The sequence below is a fragment of the Myotis brandtii genome, unplaced genomic scaffold (assembly GCF_000412655.1).
Source record: "Myotis brandtii unplaced genomic scaffold, ASM41265v1 scaffold508, whole genome shotgun sequence".
In the NCBI taxonomy this organism is placed as follows: Eukaryota; Metazoa; Chordata; class Mammalia; order Chiroptera; family Vespertilionidae; genus Myotis; species Myotis brandtii.
Window position 1 is genome coordinate 301882 of NW_005369365.1, and position 20177 is coordinate 322058.

At 39.6% G+C, this 20177-nt stretch overlaps 1 protein-coding gene across 2 annotated transcripts in view; it reads right to left on the reverse strand.

Annotated features, from left to right (window-relative positions):
- LOC102245558 (CUGBP Elav-like family member 2) overlaps positions 1-20177 on the reverse strand; it is a 592914-nt gene that overhangs the window by 300046 nt on the left and 272691 nt on the right. The gene's annotated exons all lie outside the window — the stretch shown is intronic.

A 20177-nucleotide genomic window follows, 5' to 3' on the forward strand; every position in this document is an offset into this window, starting at 1 on the left:
TTGCTACTTCATAACTGTAATGTTGCTACTGTTATGAATCATAATGTAAATATCTGATATGCAGGATGGTCTTAGGTGACCCCTGTGAAAGGGTCGTTTGACTGCCAAAGGGGTCGCAAACCACAGGTTGAGAACCGCTGACTTAGATAGTCATTTCTCTAAAGAAAACATACAAATGGTCAATGGGTACATGACAAGATGCTCAACATCAGTAATAATCAGGGGAATGCAAATCAAAACCACAATGAGATATCACCTCCCACCTGTTAGTATGGCTATTACATAAAAAACCAAAAGACAACAAGCAATGGGAAGAATGTGGAGAAACTCTGTAAACCTTGCTCACTATTGGTGGGAATGCCAAAAGGCACAGCTGCTATGAAAAAAGTATGGAGGATCCTAAAAAATTAAAAATAGAATTATCATATGATCAATCCAGCAATCTCACTTCTGGGTTTATATATCAAAAAGAATTGAGCCCTAGCTGGTTTGGCTTGGTGGATAGAGCATTGGCCTGCAGACTGAAGAGTCCCAGGTTTGATTCCAGTCAAGGGCACGTATCTTGGTTGCAGGCTCTTCCCTGGCCTGGGCCCTGGTTGGGGCTCATGCAGAAGGCAACCAATTGATTTGATTCTATCACATTGATATTTCTCTCTGTCTTTCCCTCTCTATTCTACTCCCTCTAAAAATTAATAGAAAAATATCCTTGGGTGACGATTAAAAAAAATGAAATCAGGATATCAAAGAGATATTAGCATTCCCATGTTCACTATTCATAATAGTCAAGACATGGAAACAACATAAATGTCCATTAATGATAAATGGATAAAGAAAATATATGTACACACACACACAAATATTATTCAGCCTTAAAAAATAACTCTATAATATGCGACAACATGAATCAACAACTTTGAGGACATAATGCTAAGTGAAATAAGCCAGTCACAAAAGGACAAATTTTGCATGATTCCACTTAGATGAGGTATCTAAATAGTCAAATCATAGAAGGAAAGAGTAGAATGTAGTTGCCAGGCCCCGGGGAGGGGGGAGGGGAGAGAAAATGGTGAGTTGCTAATCAGTGGGTATAAAATTTCAGTTATGCAAGATGAATACCTTCTAGTGATCAGCTGTTTGACACTGTGTCTGCAGATAACAGTGCTCTGTTGTACACTTGAAAATCTAAGTGCAATCTTTGATTGCTCCTCTGCTGTTATTGTTCTTTGACATTTGAAGTTATTGCTATTTCTCTTTCTCTCTCCTTGTATTCTTTTCTCTTCCATCTGTTTTTATCAACTTATTAGAAAAAAAGTCAGATATCTTTTAGTTGAATTATGGGGCCTAGTGTGCTGGCTTGCTGAGTGCTTACCTAACACTGCCTTATTTAACACCTTCTGCTTTGCCTGGGCAAGTGCTGTCAACATTTTCTCTGAAAATGATGCCCTTTGACGTTCTTAAAACAACCATGCTAACAAAAAAATAATCTATTTTTATCAAAAAGAGACAGAAACATAGTTACTAAGATCTTTGCAATCATAGAGTTTTCCTCTTTCAGTTTATTAACAATACTCCATTATCCCCCATTTTAGAAGTTTCAACAGATATGTTCTGATGTTCTGCTTGCTCTTACTAGCATCATAAAGCTTGATTTGCTTTTTAGCTGAAGCACTTTGCAAATTGTAAAATTAAAATCCAATGTGGTTTTCATTATAATTGTTATTACCATAAGGATTATTAAGCAATTGTCATGGCTCTCCCCTGTCATGCCTTCTTGGGTTGACAATCTGAAGTGTGCCAATCAGATCTTATCTGAAGGGTTGGAAGGCACATGCATAGAGCCAAGAGAACAGAGAGGATACCCTCACTTGTGAAAGACGTGGGAGTGCGGAGGGACTCAAGCACTCTCCATCTCCATCTCCCCTGGCTTGCAGGCTGCTGTGTTTCAATCACCTTTCTCCTGGAAAATGGTGACCAAACTGGAGCCAAGAGTAAACAGAAGAACTTCAAGGGCAGAAAACTGGTGGAAGTTGGAGCTAGAGTCTAGCTTTCAGGATTTTAGAAATACGTCGGCTGGAATCCTGGAAATAGGCCATGAGGAAACCATGAACTGATCCAGGCAAGGAGCCAAAACTGTCTAGTTTCTGACTTCTCAAAAGGCACCAAATATGCTTACATAAGGCTCTCCTTGCTCATGAATGTTTGTGTTAAATTTTCTCTTATGCATCAGTAATACTGATGTTATTGGACAGCAGCTTTTAAAATGGTCCCTTTCTATTTTTATAACTCTTTTTCTTCTATCTTCATATTCAGTTTCCAGGCTTAGGGTAATAGCCTCCAAAATAATTGGAAGTGTTGCGTCTTGCAATTATTCCTGTCCCGCTCTTCCTAGGCAATTGCTAGATATGGCTCTGGTATTCCATTCATAAGCTACTATAATATTCCAAATTGTTTTTATTGCATTCTTGGCATGTGTAATACAATTTTTGAGTTCCAATTCAGACAATTATTCTGGACACTGATTCACTTGTAGTTGCCAGTCGCCCATCACCTTTGTGTCTTGAAAATATACAAAGCACCTCAGAGACCTAAGGGCTATGCAGAATGCTTTAGTCCTTGCCTCCCTAATTGGCCACCAGTCGATGTCATCAACAAAAACATAAATACAATCAAAATATCTTGAGGTAGCTTGTTAAAAAGAAGCAAATCAAGTTTGATTAACGTTTGAATGCTTTCCCCCAACATTTTACATTATCAAGCTACAAGTAGGTTATGAAATGGTTCAACTATGCCAGATGGATTTTGCTAAGTACTGGGTATTTGTTTCCTGAAGAACTGAATATGATATAAAACTGGGTCTCCAGAAGTCTTTTAAGTATGGTGATTGCATAGGAATATTTTTCTAAATCTATTATCAACTTCAAAATATTATCTAAAGTTAACCACCTTTCTCTGGAGAAAAAAAATCACTTATACCCTCTTTAGCATATTCACTTCATAGTAATAGCAAAATAGTAGCTAACATTTATTGAGCATTTCCTATACCAGGACACTGGTTTTAACTCTTTGTAGGTAAGACATTTATTGCTCACAGCAATTGTAGGGGATGGGGACGATCAAGATCTCCATTTTACAGAGGCAGAATCTGAGCCCTGAGGATTTAGACATTGTGTTCAAGGCCATATACCTGTGAAGTAATGGAGGCAGAATTTGAGTCTAATCCATTCCAGGGCATACAACATTGAACTGCCAAGTATGCAATGATGTACCTGAATAAGCCCAGGGAAGACAATGTATAAAATCCTTCCATTTTCCTTCAAGAAAAATTGCGAAGTTTCCCCCCACCCCCATAATTTCAGAGAGGGATGACATTCAGAAAAATGCATTCTTCCCATTTCTGTGCTTCAGAATATCTAAATCGACTTTCTCCTAATCTTTAAAATTTGTACATTTCGCACCAGGAAAGACAGTCAGAGAAGGGAACATTTTATTCCCAAGTGACATTCTGGGTTTAAATATCCTTTGCGACAGTTTTGTTTTGAAAGATCTCTGTGGTTGCATGTGAACCAGGCAGATGTCAATGATAAGTCTACCATGCACAATATTCACCAGAGACTAAAAATATTCCCGGTTGATACAGTCTTTGGAAAAATCACACAAACACCATTGGACTTGCTGCATCACGAAGTGTCTGTGTAAATGCATCTGAAACAACAGATGTCCTGGGCTTTTGCTGCTGTTCCCTTTGAATAATAAAGTGACTTGTGGGGGGCTAAAGTTCCCCTCAATTTTCCACAACAGTTTCAGAAGAATGGGTGAGTTTGCATCCTCACTTAAACGTCTGAAAGGAGCTTTAGAGCTTGTGCAGATCCTGGGATCCACCTGTGGCTACAGGCGGGTTTCTGCAGGTGTCTGCCTGTGGGAAGCTGTCAAGAGTTGGTCCAAATCAGGGCAATGCTCCTGACAGAAGGAAATTAACTGGAGCAACTTTTTAGTGTCTTTCCAGGACACAGATCTGTAGGTGGAAGCTGCACTCAAAAATAACTCAGTGACGGGGACAGCAGCAAAGACTGTGGCTGAGCAGGGCAGGAAGAACAGTTACCTGGAAAATGCCCAGTAAATGATGAGAACTGACACGTACATGACGGGGCCCAAGGAGAGAAGCAGGGTTGCAAATGAGCAGCATTTTTAGTTCCCTTGGGGGAAGAGAGGGGCAATTTCTAGAAGCCAGATTGTAAAAGGCAAGAGAAAGTAACATTCAATAGTTACAATATTAGTCACAATGCTGGTGATCAATACCTTATGTCTACAAGCACTCTGCAATTTCCAAAGCTTCATTAGCTTCATTGTGTCATTGGGCCAATTAGGAACCCTGGATTGGAAAATAGGTCTTGAACCCAGGAAAGGGAATGGGAGAAAAAGGGAGGGAAATTAAAGGTGATTTCAAGTTCCCCTTCCTGAAACTAAAGGTGTGGAAAAGGGGGAGGGTAACAGAGCTTAACATAGAAAGAAACACCAAACCTGACATAAGACGTATTCATTTCATGGAGATAAATGCAGACATGGACTCTGTGTGCAATATTATTTTCTAAAATGCTTGGGAGAAGCATTAGATTGTACTCAGAAGATCCACATTGTAGACATGTCTCAGTACGTGACCAACTGTGTAACTGTGGCCGTGTCGTTTGCCATACGTAAGTCCATGTGGCATTTAGGAGGTATGGGAAAATGTTAGCTTCAAGTGATAATCAAATTCCCCTTCATCAATCACCTACACATGTTTTTCAGTATAACAAATTCAAGCCTAAGATCTCCATGAGTTAGATGTTGTTCCCATTCTCCAAGGAAGGCAAATTGAAATTGAGTGGTCAGTCTGTGGACCTGACCTTAGAAATTAGATCTTTAAACTTCTGATCCCTGGATCTTTTCACTGGGGAAAAGAAATCACTTAAATAATGTCTCCAAAGCCACACAGCTAGAAATGAGTTGAGAAACAGCATTGTCTATACATTTTACTATCCATGAAAACTAAAACTTGCTGGCTTTCTTCTTCACCCTCAATCCACTGTTAATTACAAGGGACATTTACTCATTTTCAGATAAATAGTGTTCTGTCAATATGAGAAGATAAATTTTGAGTTGGAACATGTCAAAATCACCATACATTTTGCCTTTATGGTAAAAACAGAAGCTTGACTCTACAGCGTAAACTGAAAATTAACTTCCGTCTTGGTTCATGAGAATTTCACTAGACAAGACCCATTGTTTCTTGAAAATGGTATTTTCAGCTTAGCTACCACAGTTGAGAGGTGGGACTAGAAAAATATCACTATAGTAAGCCTTCTTCTCTTTTCATGGACATTAACTTTCTATATATAATATCATAGCCAGAGGGCATGGCTTAGTGCACTAAGCTTCAGGTTTGCTATGCCGAGGCTGTTTAAAACCTCAAGTTCAAATCCCAGCAGAGTCTGTATGACTCTTCATCTCCTTGAGTTTGATCAATTACATTTCATAGATTTTTATTATGTGTGAGACTCAAATAAGGCTTTAAAACACAAATCCGGTTTATCTTATGGAGACTCTAAATACCTTGTATGTTTTCTTTATATAAGTATTGAATTTCAGGCTTACTGTCTCTAACACCTTCCCAGCATGTAGAGAGGAAATTATGTGAAAACTTTTAAGTACAATGAGAATATTTTGAGGGAATTATGAGCTATATTACTTACATGTGTGATCTGCCAGTTCTGGTGAAGGAAGGGATATAGAAAAGACCCAGTCCAGGAAGCGAATCCAACAGAAGTGATAAAACCACTAAGTACTGAGTGACCACCACGTGCTTGTCATGTAACATGAATTATCTCTTTCAATCCTCTCTGCTCCCCCATTTACAGAGAATTCGAAATGCCCTGTCCAAGGTCACATGAGCCGAAGTGGGAGGTCTGGGATATAAACACCAGTGTGTCTGACCCCAAGTCGATGAGGTTCCATTTGTCTACAAAGTCCTATAATCACTGTATGTCTGATGAGAAAATAAAAATGAAGTGTGGGGAAGGCACCAAAAATGGAGTTGTAAAGCAAAAGCCCAAATCAGGATGGCAGTGGAACCCAGGGACGTAAGAAGGAAGCTTGGGTCAAGCTGTCATCATTTTATATCAAGCCTGTCTTTAAGGAGCTGGTGGCTTATCTTCCCACTCCCACCAGGCTTTATCCACATGGTGAGTAGGCAGGCTTATAAGGATGGTCTCCAGAATAGCCGGGCGTGGGTGGGTGCCAGGCTACAATACCCTTTTAAAATGTCATGGGCTAAATTCTTACACTTAGTGGAATGCGCACTCTACTGAGATGGCATGTCAGGGTGAGCTGGGGCCCTTGGAGTCATCCCGTCTGGAAGCATGCTCTGTTTTCTTCTGCTTTGTCCTTTGCCATTAAAGAAACTCTCCATTCTCTGTTCCCATATTCCCATGGATCACATGATCACCCTGTAGTGACAGCCTGGCAGTGCTGACTGAATTGGGAATAAAGCCACAGGAGAAATTAACTGTGCCCCCACGTTTTCTGATGAGGGTGACTCTCTGAGTACCATTAACTGATATCATATATTCAGGAGCAGAAATAGGTAAAAAATGAGGAGGGGGAGTGAAAATAGACATATTAATTGAGACATGTTGAGTGTGAATTGCCATCCAGGTGGAGCTGTATGGTTAGAAAACTGGATATGTGAGTCTGGAGACATAGTTTGGGAATTATCAACATTTAGGAGATAATTAAAACCATAGATAATGAATGAGCTCACCCAAGGAGAAAATATATAGAAAGAGAGTACTAGGTCAAAGTAGAATGCTGGGAAGTACCAATAACAAGAGGAGAATTAGGAGGACAATCAGAGGGATCAGAGGACTAGGAGAGAAGAGAAATGAAGGAATCAAGTTTGAAGAGCATTTCCCAAAGGATATTCTTAGTTTTATAATGAGTTTTACAAATTAAAGGAAAATTAGCTTGCTAATTTGTATTGCAAATCTTTAAAGGGGATTATTATATGCAGAGCTTTCTAAAATTATCTGACAACAGAACTCTTCATTTTACATAAAACCTATTCCTATCCCTCAAAACTCATGTTCCTTGGACCATACTTTGGGAAAACCTAGCATGAGTTTCCCTAAACCAGAAATTGCCTGTGATATTGGTACCACAGAAAGATCCACTCTATGTTTACTCATAAAGGTCTGTATTTTAACAATTAGCACACCACTGATTTCCTGTAGCAGAGCACTTTTAGTGGAGCAGTAAGGACAGAGGCAAGGTGGCAAAGGACTGACTAGTAAATAAGAAGCGAGGATGTGAAAACAGTGCATGTTGATTACTCTTTCAAGAGATGGTTTTGAAAGATACACAGGATAGGAATTAGAGAGGATGTAGCATCAGTAGGATATTTCAGGATGAGAGACCTTTGTGCAAATTTATAGCCTGAAAAGACAAAAATTAGAGAGAAAGAAAAGCCAAAATTATGAGGGGTGAGAGAGTAGGGTAGAAGGGAGAAGTGCTGGAGCAAGGTATTGAAGATATGGGAAGGAATCCCACGTTAAGATGGACTATGAGGAGTGTTCACATGAAAATAAAGTACCGATCTATGAGAATACAGAGGAGGAGGAGCTCAGGATTGATTGGGTGGGGAGGGGCGTTGTTAAGGCTCCTTGCAAGAGGTAGCCTTTGACTTGGGCCTGGAAGGAGCAAAGGAGCAGAGAAGAAAGTTAAGCAGGAAATGAAAGCCACTGCAAAGGGACAGGAGCCAGAAGAAAAGGTACAGAACACTAAAGAAGAGTGTGTCCACAGAAGGACATTTGGGACTAGAATCCAAGCACTTTTCAGTTTTAGCCAATTCTTTTCTCATTGTACGTAGATGGTTCCATGGAACAGGATGTCTAATTGACTACAGGATCCTTAACACCAACACACCTCATCCATGGGTTCATTTGTAATTTGGGGCTCTGTTTTATTATTTAACTAGAGGCCCAGTGCACGAATTCATGCATGGGTGGAGTCCCTCTGGGTGGCCTGCAGGGATGGGGCTGAAACCCACAGTCCAAAGCTGCTTGTAGTTCCTACCTGCTGTTCCTGCTCATCCCAGCCCCACTGTGCCTGCTGCGGGATTGCGCCCAATCAGTCCCAATTGGGAGAGGCTCACGCTGCCACAGCAGCACTCGCCAGCCATGAGCCCTGATTCTGGCACCCTCCCAAGAGGAGTGGCCTGCAGGATTGGGCTGAAACCAGCTCTCCGACATCCCCCAAGGGGTCCTGGATTGTGAGAGGGTGCAGGCCAGGATGAGGGACCCCACTGATACACGATGGGGCCAGGGAGGGACTGCAGGAGGGCTCTAGGGCATGTCTGGCCCATCTCGCTCAGTCCTGATCGGCTGGACCCAGCAGCAAGCTAACCTACCAGTTGGAGCATCTGCCCCGTGGTGGTCAGTGCAAGTCATAGTGAACGGTTGAGCAGCCTTAGCATATCATTAACATATTATGCTTGATTGGTTGTTCTGCCATTTGGCCTATTTGCATATTACCCTTTTATTATATAGGATTCCGAACATCTAAAGTTTCACAACCCAAATTTTCTAGTAAAAAGAAAAAAGAAACAATTAAATTTTGGTGAATTGAAGAGTATAAGTACACAAGCCAAGCCAAAACAAACCAAAATCTTATGAGTACATGTTGTTCATTTTGCTAATCTTGAACTGAGTTGAGTCAAGCAACTTATGCAAAACCAGAATCTTGAACAAGAAGAGTGGAATAGATCTGAACAAAATAGTGTTTTTCACTTTGTTGAAATCACAGCCTTTTCTAGACAAGAAAATGAGAGTTGTTCTGAGTGACTACTGTTCATCACTTAAAGATATGAATTAATCAGTATTTTGGGGGATAGTTTTAAAGACAATTTTTTAAAGTGGTTTTCTTGCCTGTGCAATTCCAAGCAACAATCCAAAAGCTACTTCCTGTTTTTGGAGAAAGCGTCAATGTTGGGGTTTAGACATATTAAAAAGACATTTCTGCAAAACATTTTGTTCTAAGCGAACTGCATAAGCAGAAGTTCCTCAGCTGTTTTCCTTTATAATATTACACTGCAATTATTTAGCTAAAGTCATATTAAAAATAATAACAGAAATGGAAATTATTCCATTTTAAAGATATAGTTTTAATCAGGTTTAATCAGAAAGCTACCCCACTCAGCAGCTTGATGACCCCTCCTTGTTAGACTACAGCGAGGGAAAGTTGGTCCCCATCCCAAACAAGTATTAAATTGTTAGGTGGCAAGCAGCATCAGACAACTTCCTATTGAAAATAGGACCATTAAATGTACATTTCTTTAATTGCCACAGATAACTCAGCATCTTCTATGTGGGAAAAGCTTAAGTAAAATTATAAAAGCTTATAAATCTCAAGTAACTATGCATTAGTTCAGCGGTATTAACTGTATTTCATAACTATTGGCAAAGAGGTATAGAGACCATTCCTTGCTTTAATTTTTTTTTTAAATTGTCACCCAAGGATATGTTTTTATTGATTTTCAGAGAGGAGGAGGAAAGAAACTTCGATGTAAGAGAGAAATATGGATCGGTTGCCTCCCTATACATGCCCTGACCAGGGATCAAACCCACAACCTGGGAATCAAAACCTGGACCCTTTGGTGCACAGGACAATGCGCCAACCAGCTGAGCCACAGTGGCCAGGACCTTCCTTCTTATACAATAGCTGCATAAATGAGTGTGTGTGTGCCTCTGAGTGAGAGAGTACGCTTGTCTGCACCAGAGGTAGGGAGACCAGGGGAGGAAGTGCTCATTATTATGTAAATTAAGGGTATATTCTGGTTGATCTACAGGCAATTAATGACTCTATTTAATGGCTAAATCTCCATTTCACTGAGAAAATGAACCTCCTGCAATACTGAACCATCCTAGTTCCAGTTCTTCCAGATACCTCACTGCTTACTGTACCTGGAGCCTGAGACCCATAGGAACTCACTCCAAGCTTTTGGGCTTTGATAAGTCCCACATGTTGAAACTGTCCCTGGATATTTTTGTCATAATAATTATCATTATCTTAGCTGTTCTCCATCTCAGAAAAACTAAAGTCTTTGTTAATCTCATTTGTGTTTTAGTAGAGCTGGTTAATATACTTTCATTCTGAACAAGAAAAAAAAAGGCCTTTTATTCTAAGTCATTATCTTATCATTAATTTTTAACTCCAGTCCTTAGAAGTGTATGTATTCTTCCCCCTGCCCCCCAAATAATACTAAACATTAGGCAACTGTCCCACTCTGATGATTGAATGTCATTTATCACTTTTTTCAGCAAAATTCATTGATATGCTGTCATTTTTGTTCCACATTATTTTAAGCTAAAAAGAACAGAGTGAGGAAAAAAGAAAAAGAACAGGGTGAAGTGTGATACAGTTAGAATACGATGCACATGCATCATCACGGGGACCTTCCCATTAGTTAAGCTTTTCAAAAATTATCTCAGAGGAATCCTACTCCCCGTGCACCTCCACCTCTTACAAACAGCATAAAATATACACTACCCATTGGGTTTTGGAAATCATAACTCCTCATTTCTCCATTTCAACATCAGAAGAGACAGAAAGCAAATTATTTACATAATTTAAAATCCAGCAGGATGTATGTATATTTCACTTTGGGAACATTGCTAGGTGGCAGCTGGTATTCTAAACATCATTATGCATTCCACCCAGTGGAACGGAACACAGATTATTTATAAAATGAAAAATTAGGTGCTCCATATTTAAAGGCCAAGATTTTTTTCTGGATCAAAAGAGTGAAAATTTTAGCAATCAAAAAGAAAAAAAAAGGTGCACTGCCGGTTCTTGATTATTAAGCAGCAATTACTAAGCTGGTGCTTTTTCCAGCCCTCCCCTACCCCCATGCTCACCCCCTCCCTCTTGTTTCAAACTCTATGGCATTTTGGTGTCCTTTCATTAATCACTGAGAGAAAATGGAGGCCAAGGCAGTTCATTTTGCTCTTCTTAACCAGCTCTTAATACCAGTCTAGAGATATTAAGGTTGGCTTAAACTAAAATATTCAGAATGGTGGATTTTAATGACCTATGCTTTCTACTTTATAAGTACTAAAGATAATGAAACATCTTTTTTTTCCCTTTAGTAATCAATAACATACCATTCCCATTGGAAAGCACAACTTCTACATTTACCCAAGACACTTTGGCTATTGGTCTATGTGAAAGACACATACCTCATAGAACTCCCACTGTAGGAGCCAAAAAGATAAGGGCCCCAGTAGCTGTGCTCTGAAATCCATCAGCATTTTTGCTCTTGGTCATGTGTTCCATTGGCTGCTCCAGCCATTGATAGCAGAGAAGGGATATATGAAGACAGGCCCATTCCTGGGAGACACACAATGGCTCTGGTGGTCAAGTTTGCTCAAGGACTTGAAGAACCTTCCTCAGACTGAACTTGGGTTTCAGATGCTTCCCTTCAACCTTCCCTTCCCTCAGGGTCTGACATTGCAGTCTGGCCACTCAGTCTTTTCTGGCTTCTTCCCCATTTTCTCACACTGGTATCCCCCCTAATAAAATCCCTACATGTTTGTTTCCCTCTTGGTGCTTACTTCTCAAAGTACCCAGACTCATACAGTCTATAATTCTATGTGAAATCAGGTATAGGAAAGTATGAATTAGTAATCAATGAAATCCTTTCAAGTATTTCATTGAGAGAGAGAGAGAGAGAGAGTTTTCTCAGAAATTCCCTGGCTCACAAATGGCCAATTTGGAATAGCTATTCTGTACACCCTAAATAATGTGAATAAGGTGTCTGATTTGACAACAGTGATTCCTTTCTTCTACTCTTTTCCATTATCCTAAAATGATAGAGAACCGGTGTTTCCTGGAATTCAGTTTAAGCTCTGAGGAGGTTCATGCAATGACACAGGACTATAGGACTGATACTAACTCATTAATGCACAGCAACTATCCTGGTCCCTCTCTGGTCACCTGGTCCTGTCACATTCCTCAATACTCTAATCCCACACATTCTGCTGCTTCTCAATGTAGAGCACCTGCTCAAATCCAGGTGATCGTGGTTTCCCTCTGTACTATAGGGGAATGGGTATCCCCAACACATCTTTATCTGCTCTAAGTCCTTTTGTAAATCTGAATAAGAAAAGTAAAAGGGAAGGATTGTCTTATAGGAAGCCTATGGAGAAGGTAAGAGAGGGGTCAAAGGTATAGTTGTGCTGAAATATCTAAGTAGGCCTGTCTATTACTGGTCCTTTGGAAGCAAATATAGGGATTATGAAAAAGATGAGAGGTGTCCTCAGTGGTTTATGAACTCTTCAACCCCTCTGTGGGACTCTCCTTGGCCCAGCCATGGAAGAAAGGCACCATCAGTCTCCCCATCACTGTCTGGGTGACAAAAAGGGAAGGACAAAAGGAAACCAGCAGTTTGTTGCACTGAGATGGAGATAGCTCCATAACGCTGCATAGTGGGCGTCACCTGGATGTGGCAAAGGAAACTCAGACTTAGTGTTTCCAAATGGAACTTCCATCTCCTTCCTTCCTGGTCTTCTATCCAGTACTCTATTTAGTTGGTGGTGATATAAACCTGTAAAACTTACAGTTTCCCCTTAGAAATCCAGGATCAGGAACCATGGTACTATTATCCTTGGGTAAATTGAATCAGAGAGACATCTGTACAATTGCTTATCAAAATTCTTCTGTGGCAAAATTCATTTTGAGTTTCAGACAACAGGCCCCCAAAAAACTGTGGAATATGATCTATTCATAAGTTGGGTAATAGCTAATGATGTGGGATACATCCTCATTTAGAAAATTATCATTAATCAGTTAGAATTATTCATTCATAGCCTATTATATCTGAAGCCCAGCTTAATTTCTTTTAGGGCTTTTAACTTGTGCATTTAGCAGTAAGTTCCTAACTTTTAACTTTTCAGTTTAACTGCATTTGTTTTATGAATAATGTTGCTGTGTGCTCTTCAATACCAATTAAAAGTTGGCACAAATCTTAAATATCATCAAGTAAAATTTGAAGGAGACCTTAAACATGAATCTAATGCAACGATTCTCAAATTGTGGTCTTAGGACCAGTAGCATTAGCATCACCTGGGAATCATTAGAAACACAAATTATCTGCCCCACTCCATAGTACTTCCTAAATCAGAATCTTTGAGGGTGGGGCCCAGAACTGTGCTTCAACAAGCCCTCTGATCCATGCTCAAGTTTGGGGACCACTGATCTCATGTATCTACTATCTTTAGGCCAGAAACTTGATCAATCATGGGTCAATTAAAGCTGTTCTATTTGTCATAATCCCTATGGAGAGTACAAAAATAGCTCCAAGAATGAGTCTTGTCTTTTAAGAGTTTTCCATCAATTTGGGGAAACTCACACACATGAAATTAACAGAAAACTGATATACCATAAATAGTTAAAATTGTGGAAATCAAACAGTACCACAGGACATTCAAGAGAGAGCCCCATATTTATTGGGTTATATCTGTTTGGGTATGATTCAACATTTGCCTTACAAATATATAATTAATATTGATGATGTTGCCGGAGAAATTTGAGGGTCCAATTTCTCTAACACTAGTGGAGTTCTTGGGGTACTGATTAAATAAGCATTTTCAGAAGCTCCCACAGGAGAAATGTGGTAAAAAACTTTATCTGCATGGAGTTACATCCTTGGGTTGCAAAGTCCCATGCCCCTTAACCCAGTCCTGAAAGAGGGGCATCCGGAGTTCTAGAAGAGCCAAAAGCAAGGTCAGCGTCCAGTTTCCGTTCCATGTTGCAGCTGGGTCTAGTTCAGCATCAGTTAATTAAAGTCCATTAGTCCATTGTGAGGAGTCCACAAGGCGATGGGGCATGTGGGTGCAAGGGAGCCAGGAACCTGGTGCTCCAGAGAGAGCAAGAGCACTCCTTTGTTCAGAAGTTTAAATAGTCACATTTTCCATCCTTGCAGTGGCCATCCCTATTTTGGCCACCGACTTGCTCCCAGGTGTGACTGACAGATAAACACCTGCCCACATCATTCAGACCTCACTGGGCATGCGTCTAAACTGCCTTTGTTCAGTCCCTTCCCTATCAATCAGTGGGGAACAGACATGGAAATGTTAAATTAGCAAAACTGTATAAATGACATGCCTATATTTTCTAGTCTTCTGTTTACCTCTTTCCTGTTCATAACAACTAGATTTTTATAACAGTATCAATGGGAAGGCAAGATGTTCTTATAGTAAATGATAAATAAGAGGTTAGTGCCATTTTCCCTGGACCCCAAGAATTGGGTTGAGGTAGATTTAATTGTGTTTCTAAATGTGCTTTGTTTTTACCATCAAAGACAATGACTCCACAGCCTTTTTTAGGAAACCTGGCCAGTATTACACCACTGTGAGAGTTAAGAGAGTTTTTTCATGCCTAACTAAAATCTTTTCTTCCCCTTTTTTTGTTAATTCTCACCGGACACATTTTTTTGGGGACACACTGCCTTTCCAGAGAGAGGGAGCGACAGAGAGAGACAGAGAGAAACATCAATGTGCAGGGAACGAACCTGCAACCCAGGTTTGTGCCCTTGACCTGGATTTAAACTGAGACCCTTCCATGCATGAGCCAACGCTCTGACCATAGACTAACACCAGCCAGGGCTAAGCTAAAATCTTTTCTTATTGACCAGGAAAAAGCTCTTCATAGCTAATTCATAACTGACACTGCGAGATAGTGGGATGTGAAAGCATTTTGTGAAGTTTAAAACATTGAATGAAAGAAAGTTAAATATGTTATTATTATTACTGTTTGGTCTTTCTGCATGAGAGGCTGAATGATTTTGTTGATTCTAAAAAGACAATAGGAGAAGGGGAGGTTCACATTCAGTTTAAAATTTTAAAAAATTGGTTTTCTTATTCCTTCTGTAGATTTGTCTGGAAAATGTCCAACAGACAAATCAAAAGCCCCAGGCTTTTTTGCTCTCAAGATAATATTTTTTTAAGTTGCCGCAATGACATAAAATCAACCCCCTTTGAAAAGTGGATGGCCTCACATATAACTCTATAAGCCTGATCCTAAAACTAAAAAAGGAATAATGTGCTCACTTTGGGCGGTCATTAATTCTTTTAAGTTACAAAAGTATCATTTACTGAATTACCATTTCCAAGGTAGTAAATGACATCTTAAAGCTCTGAAAGTGTTAAATCACCTTCAAAAAGTGGTCAGTTTATCCCTTAATCACTGATAACATCAGTCCAAATAGCTTCAATTTCTTTAGCACTAGGTTCTGATAAACATAAAGCACTTTTATAGACACTATAAAATTCACCATTAACACTGCATTTAGGATGGGGACGAGGGAGCCCGAATAAAAGATTTTAGAATTTCCGTAGCAAGTTAAGAAACACCTTGACTTTCAAAGATTTTAATTATAAATTTGTGCAATACTTGAAAATAATATTACCCAAATGTTGCTATTTCTTTTCTACTGGCCATGCATTATGATGTTAATGAAGACATCTAGTCTAGTATCTCCTTGATTCTAATTTATGCTTTCAGGCTGAATGGGAGCATATGGCATTAGAATTTAGATTTCCTTCTCTATTAGAATTTAGATTTTGGTGTAGAAGAGAATCTTCCTGAATTTTTAGAGACAACTGTGAATATGGAAGGAACTCAATAAGCTTGTTGATGAGGAGTGTCTAGGGTATAGGTTAGTATATTAGAATAGGAAAAACTGAAAATTAATTGTTGCATTAAATTAGGATCAACATGATCAGGGTAACAGCTTCAGAAAGCTAAACCCCTCTCTTCACCTTAGATGGGTACCTTTATCCACTTTATCTATGTATATGACATTCACTCTGACTTCAATTCAGCACTCTTCCCAAAATTCATAAATTAAGTCCGAGCTCATGAGCTACTTTATCATTTTCCAATAAAGCAATGATTAAAAACTCCCAAGAGTAATAATTCTCTCTCTCTCTCTCTCTCTCTCTCTCTCTCTCTCTCTCTCACACACACACATACACACACACGGTGTCCCAAAAACATGTATACACACTTTAACAGCTGATAGCTCAATTAATGCTTCTTTCTTTTCAGCCAGACTAAGCTTTGAAGAAAGAAAATTCATCCTAAAATGCTACTGGAAGTTTGAAAACGCAGTTGAAGTACAAACACTGCCTTTATAATTATTCAAAATGTGTATACACTTTTTTGAGGGGACACAGATTTAATTGATTTGAAATAATGAGTGAAGTCAGACTAAACATTGAACAAAGAAAATTCATCCACTAGACCTTTTTATGGGGATAGATAAAAGATAAAGTTTACAGTACAAAATTGGCAATGGTTGATGAATTGAGGACGCACAAATACCAAACAAAGTTATTCTTGATGTTTGCAATTCCATTGCTTTGTGTCATCAGAAGTGCCTGGACCAGGATGGTCATCAGTTTGAAAACAGGCATTGCAAAAAAAAAATCATTTCAGTAGATTCTTTTAAATTTTGAAAAGGAACTGTGTGTTAATAAACACTGACTTTATAATTATTCAAAGTGTGTATACATTTTTTGGGTCACCCTATATATATATGATACAATGAACCTATAAATAGATGTCCACATATAGAGGAACTATGTAGAGATTTCACACTGTCTGGGAAAAGCTAGCCAGTGTGCGCTCCCCTCCAATTCTTTTTTTAAAAAAAATTAATTTATTGCTATTATTATTTTTAATCCTCATCTGAGGACATGTTTTTCCTATTGATTTTAGAGAGAGAGAAAGGGAGAGGGAGAGAAAGAGAAAAACATTGATGTGAGAGTGAAAGATCAGTTGGCCTCCCATGCACGTGCCCCAATCAGTAATCAAACCTGCAACCTGTGTATGTGCTCTGACTGGGAATCAAATCTGCAACATTTTGGTATATGGGACAATAATCTAACCAATGGAGCCACACTAGCCAGGGCTCCCTCCCAATTCTTCACATAAGTTTCTCCAGTGTTAAACTTCATGGATTGCTTGTATATATACTTCTGACAAATTTCAAGGAAAAGCTCTAACCCTTGGTGAGAAATGTTAAAGGCCCCATTAAGCAAACAGGCTAAAGATGACAACCTTATGTGTGGAACCGAAGGAAATTCTCTGTGTAGACTAAAACAGAATTTACTTATAGAGGAGGGTAATCCATTTAACTTACCAAGATGGCATCTCACATTTGATGAGGACATGACACTTGAAACACAGGGTTCAGACACCCACACAATAGGGCAGAACCTACTCCAGCATTAGCCAAGGGTTTGGCTCACTTTTGAAGGCCTCCTATCCTCTCTTTTCTTCCCTCCATTTTCTCACTCTAGTTGTTGAAAAAGAGATTTCTTGTGACATTCTATTTTCTCTGTTACTTCAAGCAGAAAGCCTCTTATGGCAGAATTATGGTGTTCTCCTATAACAAGTGGTGGCTCCAAGAGCGCTTCAGAGTAGAGCTCTGGGATTGGGGACAGAGCAGGGCTATGGGATTGATACCCACACCCCATTTTGTTTCATCTGAAATCTCCACTATGTCATACCATGAGGCTTGTGGGTTAAACATGGGAGGGAAGAAAGAGCCTTATCTAATTTTTTTATTAGATTTTGTATTTTATTCATACTTGAATTGGAAAAAAGATCCGGGTGGGGGGAAGGGAGAGGAAAAAGTATATTCAGGAAGACATTAAAGATGAACTTAAAAGGCCCCAATTAAATTATATGTAAAAAATTTCAAATATATTTAAAAAAGAAAACTAAACTAAATCTTCAGTGTTACTGGCACCACTGTTAAATAAGTCAAATGGAAAAATTTACCTGGATGGAAATGTCTGGCACTCTGTCTTTAATATGGTACCATTTTACAATGTATTTTTTGTGTTGTTTTTTTTCTCTTCAAGAAGTCAATATTTCAAACTATAAATACACAGTGTAATCTTCTGTCAATAAAATGAGGTCAGCTTTCCTCTGGGTCTCCTTTAAAACTGGAGATCATTATCTCCCTACTCCAATCCCCTCACCTACTTAAAAAACTTACTTTTTTTTTTTGAAAAAGAACAGGAGTCTCTCAATTCCAAATTAACTCTTTGGCCTTCCTCAGGCCTAAAACAATTACTTGCAAGAGAATCATATTGGGATTCAAAGTCCATTGAGCATCTGGGGGCTGAGCTACAGAAACAGGCAGAGATCGAGCAATGAAAGGGAGTCCCATCCTTGCTATGTGCTCTTGAATACCATTAGCCAAAGAGAATGCTATACATTGAGAAATTTAGAAGCAGGAAGTCATCTGGCTGGGGGCACAATAGTTACAATACCTCCGTCTAAAACAGACCGTACCCTTTTATGTAATGATGTTTACTTTGAATTTATATTAGTTCACACAAACACTCCATCCATGCTTTTGTTCCGGCCCTCCGGTCCAGTTTAAGAACCCATTGTGGCCCTCGAGTCAAAAAGTTTGCCCACCCCTGCTCTAAAATATGCCTAGTGTACTTAAATCAGAAAGCTAATGCCCAATTAACAAGAAAAAGGAGTCAGATTCTAACTCTTACCTACTAGGTTCCCTATAACAAATGAGAATGACCTAACTTTTCCTTGAGCAGTATAACCAGCAATATATAGCAAGATGTCTCTGCTACCCTGATCTGTTAAGAAGTGAGATATGAGGTCATATCAAGCATTCCGTTTAATAAGGTACTACCAAAAGTGTTGGGTATGCATTACCAATTTGCAAGATGTGGAATGCAATGAAACACACTCAAGACTAAGACAATGCTAAACTTATTTGAATCTTTCCCTGATGAAGAAATTTTCTAATGTTTCCTTGCCTTCTGGTCACCATTTATGAGCCACAGTTTTCACTATGTCCAGTGAAGTATGGTTATATCAATTAATAGAGGTTTCTATTTGACAGGATATTCTAACAGCTGCTTTAACAGTATATTGTTTCTGCTGTATGGGTAATTGACAAAACAGGAATACCAGTTAGTTGGGTTTTCTTCTTTGCATTTTTACGGTCCATTGGTTCAGTGCCTCAAAGAGTTCTGGCTTCAAGTGGTTTGAGTGATATAAAGATTTGAGAGAAGACTCAGACACTAAAGCTGGGTAGGAATAGAGTGAGGAGTTGCTTTCCATTCTTCCACCATTGTTCCTGCAGCACATAACAGAGAGCCTTCCAGTTGCAAACATCTTCTGCTTTTAGACCTCCAGTATCCCCCGGGGAGGAGTGTGAGCATGCTGAAAGGTTGTCTAAGAAGCTTACTATCTGGCTGCAAAATCCAAAATGCAGTGGTTGGAGAGTTTTGAAGCTGGTAGCAGGAATTCTGACAGCTTCATGTGTATGTAGGTAGCCACTGTGTTGGAATAAAAGCGTGTTGATGATAATCCTTTTTTCAGTTTGGGTCACACAAGGTGACAGCTACTGGTGCTGATTGAAAAGGAAAACGATAATTCGATGCTGTAACAGTTTGCACCTACCTCATGCTTTTTCATCCAGAAGACTGGAAAACATTTTTTTACAAAGGAAAATAATCTAAGGTAACTCCCTCTGGGGTATGGGGTCATCCTCTGTCTCTGAAAAGGCCAGACAATAATGATGTGATGACAACACCTTCTGCAGATGGACCAGAAATATCCAAGGAGGAAAGATGTAATATTTAATCTTAGGAAGATGGTAGAACTGCACTGAACAGCACAGGCTGGGACTTTAAGAACACCCCTGGAATCCCAGCATGGTTCTCCACGTTGGACAAATCATCCAGTTGGAGCCTTATCAGTCTCCCTTGTGAAATGCATATAACCATTTTAAAAGTATTTGTTTTCTTCTGAGCAGAACTCAAAGTATTTCAAAAGTTCAGTAAATATTTATGAAAGACTAGAGGCCCAGTGCACGAATTCATGCACGGGTGGGGTCCCTTGGCCTGGCCGGTGATCAAGGCCAGCCAGCTGGGCAGGGGGGATTGTGAGGGGTGGGGGAGAGGGACCGCAGGAGGTTGGCCAGCTGCTAGAAGTTGGCTATGGGAGCGCACTGACCACCAGGGGGCAGCTCCTGTGTTGAGCGTCTGCCCCCTGGTGGTCAGTGCACGTCATAGTTACCGGCCGGATCATCTGGTCATAAT